The sequence below is a fragment of the Dendrobium catenatum genome, unplaced genomic scaffold, assembly GCF_001605985.2.
Source record: "Dendrobium catenatum unplaced genomic scaffold, ASM160598v2 fragScaff_scaffold_1118, whole genome shotgun sequence".
NCBI lineage: Eukaryota > Viridiplantae > Streptophyta > Magnoliopsida > Asparagales > Orchidaceae > Dendrobium > Dendrobium catenatum.
In genome coordinates, this window is record NW_021319580.1 from 203485 (window position 1) to 212080 (window position 8596).

Here is an 8596-nt window from a genome sequence, read left to right on the forward strand (position 1 = left end):
ACCTTCTTGGATTTAAATATGAAACCGATTAATTATTCATAGCAAGTCGATTTAAAATTTTATTAAAATAATTTTTCAACCACAAAAAAATAAAACTTACAGAATTTAAAGCAGCTAAAAAAAAGACATAAAGGTTTATAGTGATTAAGTCAAACATGACCTACATTAACTCCCTGAAGTCTCCCACTTCAGGTATTGCACCATTACCAAAGTGACTCCCCTTTTACTCCCACAGCAAGGCGTATAAGCCTTACAAAACTCTCTTCCACCAATCCCTGGTGCAACAGAGAACCGTCTTCCTTTCATACCCTCCAAGTGTAGGCAGAGAACCTTCATCCTTTTTCACACCATCCATGTATAGGCAAAGAACATTCATCCTTTCACACCCTCCAAGTGTATGAAAGTTTGTTAGAGATGTTAGGCCCTATGAACTAGTACAAAAGCTAATTAAGAAGAGAGAGGTGAATTGGTAAAGAAGAAACATTAATCAAACCAGAAAACCCAAACCAATATAATCACAATAAAAACCAAATGAAAAAATTAAATACGGAAGTAATAAAAGAAAGAACACACTAGATTTATAGTGGTTCGGCCAAATTTTGACCTACGTCCACTCCTTGGAGGCACCCTCCAAGTATTGCAATAAACTAAGTGTCTCTCCTTTAGCCCCCACAGCTAGGCGGAGAAGCCCTTATAAAATCACTTCCACCTCCCCGGTGCGACGGAGTCGCCGGGTCCTTTGACACCAAAGAGATCTTCTTCTTTGGTGAACTTCCCTCGAGACAAGCATTGAATCTGACGGTATTTAGGTGCGAGCTTACCGGAGCAATCGTGTGGAACCCCCTCCACACTCCCTTGAGTCCCCCCACACAGGATCTTCTCCCTCTCTAAAACTCCACCCTTTACTCACTCCATTTCAAGCTCTCTCTTCAAGTTTCCATCACAAGAACGAAGGTACAATGGCTGCCAAAGACACTTACAAAACTGCCTTGATAAAGCTTAAATAGAAGCTCTCAAAATGAGCTCATCGAGTCGGTAGATTCTTTCTGTTTTGAGCCTATCATCCTGGCCGATACAAAATCATCCAGGATGATGTGTTTTGCATAATAATGGCTATTTTAATGAGGATGCCCTAATTAGGGTTTATGCTTCTGAGCAGATCATCCAGGCCGATATAAATATCGTCCCGGATGATGTTACCAAAAATAGTAAACTATAGGAAACAGTCAGAAATCTTCCAAGTTATAAAGCATCAGGAGCTAGACCAAATATAAAAACTCAAGAAAGGAAAAAGTGTACAAACTGACTCAGATCTAGTCTACCCAATCTTGATTTCAAATTGCAGTCCGATCGTGTGAACCTGAAATGTCAGTAGATAAGGCAGTCATAGAGAAAAAAGAATGTTTGCTATCATCAAAATCATAAGCCATAGATTTGCAACAATCTCCCCCTTTTTGATGATTGCAAACATTTCAATTTGAATTTATAAAAAGGAACATTTTCTCCTAATCTCCCCTCTCACTAGAATAACACTTTAAAAAATAAAGGAGATAAAAATATTTTTATTGTTTTAATTTTTTTGAAAAGAAAAAAAAGGATACAAATTGAATAGTACGTTCTCCCCCTTTGACATTATCAACAAGAGATGAAACACAAATAAAATAAAATGAACAAAATACAAAAACATTCCCTGATCTAGTGAAAAAATAAATATTCTTAAAATGAGAAAGTTATCTCTTGGTTTTAATCAAAAACTTAGTAGAATTGGATTGACAACGCATAGCCCAAAAGAGGTTAGAAATTCAGAATTTGATAATCCAAACTCAAGTTCTTTAAAAAAGGCTCAAAAACTTTTTAATTCAATATCTAAATCAAGGAATAAATTAGAGAAAGAAACAATCATTTTTCAAAAACTCCTTCCATAAAATATATCTAATAGAAGATCAATGCACGAATTGTTGAATCAAGAATCAAGATTTTCAAACTCAAGTATCAAAAGTATCAAGGGTTTTCTTACTCTTTTAAGAAGTACAAGAGTGGTAAGCATTAAACTTTGTGGGCTAATTTTATGCCTTTTGACAATTGGTTGGCGCACTGCGCATCTTTTGATACACTTTATGTATTATATTTTTTCAATTTGGCGTCTTTGCGCATCTTTTATTTTTGGCATCATTGGCCAAATTTTTGAATATGCTACCTTTCTGAAATCTTAAAAACCAAAAGTAAACCCATACTATTGACAAAAATGATATTTTTGATTAAAAAAATTATGAGATAGATTCAACACCTTACAAAAGATTCCTATGCGATAAATAAAATGTAGGCAGATAAAAAATTTGTTTCAAAAAACCAATTTAAAATATGAAGAAGATTTTAAATCAAAAGTAAAATAACCTCTTTTAGGAAATAGAGGTTGAGAGTAAAAAATAATGAGTTTCCTTCCGTCGACTATTTTAGAGATGTCAATCACAACTTACCAAAGATTTCAAGAAAAAATAGGAAGTAGAATTTTCATTTTTAGAAAAGTGAATGTGTGTGTTGACCAGAGAAAAAATTCAAAGAAAAAATAAAAAGAAAAACATAAAATAAAAACAAAAATAAAATAAAAAATACAGAAAATTACAAAACATAAAAAAAACATTCAAACAAGGCCATATACGAAAATCTATCGATTACAAGAAAGTATACATGAGAGTTTTCCAAAAATCAAAAGTAGCATTATCAAATAAAGGTGATCTGGTGATTGAATAACCTTCCGCAATATTATGATTAGAAGAATTAGTCATGGATCAAAATTCAAAAGTTTTCAAAAACTCAATTTATGAATCCCGCTCTGATACCACTTGAAAGTTCGTTAGGGATGTTAGGCCCTATGAACTAGTCCCAAAGCTAATTAAGAAGAGAGAGGTGAATTGGTAAATAAGAAACTTTAATCAAACCACAAAACCAAAACCAATATCACCACAATAAAAACCAAATGCATAAATTAAATGCAGAAGTAATAAAAGAAAGAATACACCATATTTATAGTGGTTCGGTCAAACCTTGACCTACATCCACTCCTTGGAGGCACCCTCCAAGTATTGCACTAAACTAAGTATCTCTCCTTTACCCCCACAGCTACGCGGAGAAGCCCTTACAAAATCACTTCCACCTCCCTAGTGCGGCGGAGTCGTCGGGTCCTTTAACACTAAAGAGATATTCTTCTTTGGTGAACTTCCCTCGAGATAAGCCTTGAATCTGACGGTATTCAGGTGCGAGCTTGCCGAAGCAACTGTGTGAAACCCCCTCCACACTCCCTTGAGTCCCCCCTCATAGGATCTTCTCCCTCTCTCAAACTCCACCCTTTCCTCACTCCCTTTCAAGCTCTCTCTTCGAGTCTCCCCAAAAGAACAAAGCTACAATGGCTGCCAAAGACACTTAAAAAGTGTCATGTCATAGCTTAAATAGAAGATCTCAAAACGAGCTCATTAATGCAAGTTACTGACTTTATTGTCCAGGACAATATTCCTATCGTCCTGTACGATCAGTGGAAATTAAGTCCAATCAGTCGGGACGATTTGAGACGATCAGAAGAAATTTGTTCATATCATCTAGGACAAGAATATATCATCCTGGACGATCAGAACAAATTATGGAATATCGTCCTCAACATCGCCCTAAAAAATAGCTGTCCGTTGACCAAACATCCAGCATATCATCTAGGATGATCTGGCGATCATCCTGGACGATTTGATCGTGCAATCAAGTCATAATTAATTTCTTTAAATTCCAGAAAAATTTTGGAAAAATTGTCCTGGATCGTCCTGGATGATATTTTATAGTCCTAGACGATCCTCTGGACGATGTCCAAAAAAAAGTAAATCCTAAATAGATTTGGCGGCAGATTCTTTCTATTTTGAGCCTATCATCCTGTCCGATATAAAATCGTTCAAGACGATGTGTTTTGCATAATGAAGGCTTCTTTAATGAAGATGCCCTAATTAGGGTTTCTGCTTTTGAACAGATCGTCCAGGCCGATATAAATTTCATCCTGGACGATGTTACTAAAAACAGTAAACTCTAGGGAACAGTCAGAAAATCTTCAAAGTTACAAAGCATCAGGAGCCACACCAAATACAAAAGACTCAAGAAAGAAAAAAGTGTACAAACTGACTCAGACATAGTCTACCCAATCTTGAGTTGATTCCAAATTACAGTCCGATCGTGTGAATATGAAATGTCAGTATATAAGGCAGTCGTAGAGAAAAAATAATGTTTGCTATCATCAAAATCATAAGCAATAGATCCACAATAGTGTAGGCAGAGAACCTTCAACTGTTCACACTCTCCAAGTGTAAGCAGAGAATCTTTGTCCTTTCACACCCTCCAAGTATAGGCACAGAACCTTCGGCTGTTCACACTCTCCAAGTGTAGGAAATTAACCTTCGCCTATTCATACTGAGGGAATTTGCTAGAGTCTGTGTTGGACTAAATCTAGAAAATAAACATATTACTTGTACTTGGATTGAAAGTTCTAATGGAAATATTTTCCAATCTGTTGAATAAAAAAAATTCAAATATATGGTTTAAATGTGGTAAGCTTGGTCATAAGAAAGTAAAATTTATTCAATTTGAAAAACCCCATACTGATTGCCAAAATGCTGATGTTCATAAAGATTATCCTCCTTTTAATGGGGGCAAAGTAAGAAGCAAGCTTCCAAACAAAGAACAATGTAATATAATTATTTTGATCTCCTCTTCAGATGCTTATGGTAGCTGGATTCTTGTTTAGAAAAAAATTAGAAGGCCGAAGGTTGTTTCTGCTAAGAGATAAATTAAAAGTAAATATTTAGCCTCTATCTCCAGATTAGCTCCCCTTGAGGAAATCAGTATCAAGAAGGATAGTAAGTATGTTTGTGAGATTCCTGTAAAAGTAGTGATGCTTGCTCCTTCTACTAATAAGTATAATTCTACATTAGAGCAAAGCATAAATGGCATTCCAACAATTGATGTTGTCCCCTATAAAGTGCTATAAAATTCTGGTGATGGATTGTAAGACAAAGTTCTTGTTCCAGATGTTGTAACAAATATTGAAGATTCAGAGAAAATTACGAAGCAGGTTTGCAATCTTGAACAATTAGAATTACCTGAAAACTCTAAATTTGCTAGCAATAAGTCCAAACTTAGTAAAGAACTCAAGAAATTAGGACCTATTAAAGTGGTTTTTATAAGAGATTTAGCTAGTGGGGAAGCCTCCCTTTAGTTAAAAAATGCAATCAATCCTTTTTTGGAATTGTAGGGGAGCCCACAAGAAGCTGGTGGGCTTTCATTTGAAAATTTTAATCAATTAACATGATGTTTTTTTATTGTTTTGTTAGAAATCAAAGTTGAAGTATTGGATAAGAGTGATATTAATAAGATTATTGGTATAAATTGTTTTGTTTTTCTTCATTTTCCTACTATAGGAAAATCTGGAGGTATTCTTGTTAAGAGAGTTACTATTTGCATGTTTTACATTCTTGCAACTTATATAGTTTTGATGTTTTCAAATATTATTGTTTTATGTATTGATATCTCCTAGCACTTTTTGGAAGATTTGTTTTTGCTCTTATGTGTACTAACATTTCAGAAAAATCAAACTCCAGACTACTGAAGACTACAAATCAAATTTAGCATGAGAGATTTTGTGAATTAAATCTTTTAATTTTCTTTGAATTAAGTTTGAAAGGGAGTGATTGTAATTGAGTGAATAAACACATACACACACACTTAAGGAGATCTTTAAAAATTTATACTGATCGTACGGGACGAACATAGTTCATACGGGACGATCAAGTCAGTTATCTCCTCTAAAGAGCAATGGAACGAACAGGAGTCAGAAAAAAATTTTTCTAAGTCCAGATTGTCTAGGACGAATGTTCAATCGTCCCAGGATGAAATGTTATCTAGAAAAATTTCGTTCAGATGAAATTCATATTCGTGCTAGGATGAAATGCTCTCTGGAAAATTTTCATCCAGACGAACTCAAATTAATCCCAGGACAAATGTCCTCTAGAAAATTTTTTGTTCAAACAAAATGCTCTCTTGAAAATTTTCATCCAGACGAACTCAAAATTTGTCCCATGATGAAATGTTCTCTATAAAAAATTCATCCGGACGAACTCATATTCATCCCAGGATGAAAATGAACTGACTCTTCAAATTTTGACAACGTCCTACAATTTTTGGGAACCGACCTATGGTATAACTGTTCGTACCGGATGAACCTAGTTCGTACGGGATGATGATCGAGTACAAATTTAGTTCGTACCAATATACATTTCTTTCTTTTTCACACATTTAAGTAAAATCATCCAGGACGATCCACAATCGTATGAGACGATCAACTTCGTGTTGACTTGAAAATTTACAATTTTTGGACAATTTTTTTTGTCTTTCATATAAATAGTCCAATTTTGACTGCCACATAATCTTTTTGCCTACTGATATTCATGTCTATTAAAAGAAGAGTCAAGGAGAGAGTGCAAGAGAGTGTTCGAAGGAGGATTCTTACAACTGGAGAGTAAAGGCTTCACTTGGTGTTCAAAGGTAAGAATCTTAACTTTTAATTTATGTTTACTTCACTCTTTTCTCTCTTCCTTCTAGATTTCTTGTGAAGAAGATCTGTAAAGAAGATCCGGTTCTCTGCCGACACTTGGAGAGTGTGAACAGCCGAAGGGTTTTCTGCCCACACTAGGAGAGTGTGAACAGCCGAAGAGTTCTCTGCCCACACTAGAAGAGTGTGAAAGGACGAAGGGTTCTCTGCCCACACTAGGAGAGTGTGAAAGGATGAAGGGTTCGCTGCCCATACTAGGAGAGTGTGAAAGGATGAAGGGTTCTCTGCCCACACTAGAAGAGTGTGAAAGAATGTAGGGTTTTCTGCCTACACCGGGAGAGTGTGAAAGGACGGATGCTTCTGTGCTAACACTAGGAAGAGTGTAAAAGGACGACGGTTCTCTACCGCACCGGGTAGTGCTGGAAGAGAGTTTTGTAAAGGCTTCTCTGCCTTACTGTGGGTGCAAAAGGAGAGTCACTAGTGGTATTAGTGCAATACTTGGAGGGTGCCTCCGGGGAGTGGATGTAGGTCAAGTTTGATCGAACCACTATAAATCTCGTGTCTTTTATTTTTCGACTGCTTTTTATTTTTCTGTTTTACTGTTTCAAAATTGTGGTTGAAAAACTTTTTATATAAAATTCACTAAATTTAAATTCTCGGTTTTAAATTTTAAATGGGGGTAAATTTTTTTTTTAAATACCAATTCACCCTCCTCTTGGTTAGCCGCTGGGACATAAGCTTAGGTTTAACAACTTAATTCATAGTGAACAAGTTTTAACAAGTGGTATCAGAGCTTAGTTTCAAAATTATAAGTTTAGACTACTTTTTGATTAACGTAGATGGCTACATTTGAAAACTGAAATACACCTGAGGGTTACTCTATATCTAGACCTCCATTGTTCGACAATATACCTTTTGATTTTTGGAAAACATGCATGTCTACTTTTTACAGTCACTTAATTATCATATGTGGATCTTAGTTCAGGAAGAGTATACAAAACTAAATAGACTAGTTGATGGAGTTAGAGTTGAAACACCTTTTGAAGACTGGACAGTAGAAGAACGTGGCTTAGCACAACTAATTGCCAAATGCTTGAATAGTTTCTTTGGTGCTCTTAAATTAAAAGATTACATATGGGTATCTACTTGCAAAAGTGGAAAAGGATATATGGAATAGACTTTGTATAACTTATGAGGTTAAGCAATCTAGACTTAATATCTTATTGCATTATTATGAACTATTTCGCATGAAGCCAAATGAATGCATTTCTGATATGTACACAAGATTCACACAAATTTTCACCTCTTTGCATGCATTGGGTAGGAAACCAACTAATGCTAAAATGTTAAATAAAATTCTTTATTGTTTGCCTACTGTTTATGATTCTAAAATTATTATAATTACAGAGTCTAAAGATTTAAATATTTACTCTATTGACAATCTTCTTGGTTCGCTAATTACTTACGAGCAAAGAGTTAGCCAAAGAAAGATTGATACAGGTGAACCATGAAAGGATAAGAACATAGCACTGAAAGTTGAAGAGTCTGAGAGTGAACACTCACAACCTGAGGATGAAGATGACATCACATTGATGACTAGACAATTTAGAATCTTTCTGAAGAGGAAGCAGAAGAGACGCCATCAATGGAATGGAGGTAAATTTAATAGAAATACTAAGATTTCAAATGATGTTATTTGCTATGAGTGCAGGAAACATGGACACATAAAGACAGATTGTCCAAAACTCAAAGCTGCTCCTAGCAAGGAGAAGGTAGAGGAGAAACCTTTTGTGAAGAAGGGCAAGAAGAAATTCCAATGAGCTTTTTGGGCAGACTCAGCTTCGGATTCATCAGAGACAGAAAAGGAACAGGAAGTCACTAATCTGTGCTTAATAGCCGATAGTATTGATCAGTCAGATCAAGAAGAGGTATGTGACTTAAGTTATGATGAACTTTTTGAAGTTTCTGAACACATGCATGATGCATATAGGAAAATGAAGAAAATGCATGCTAGTCTAA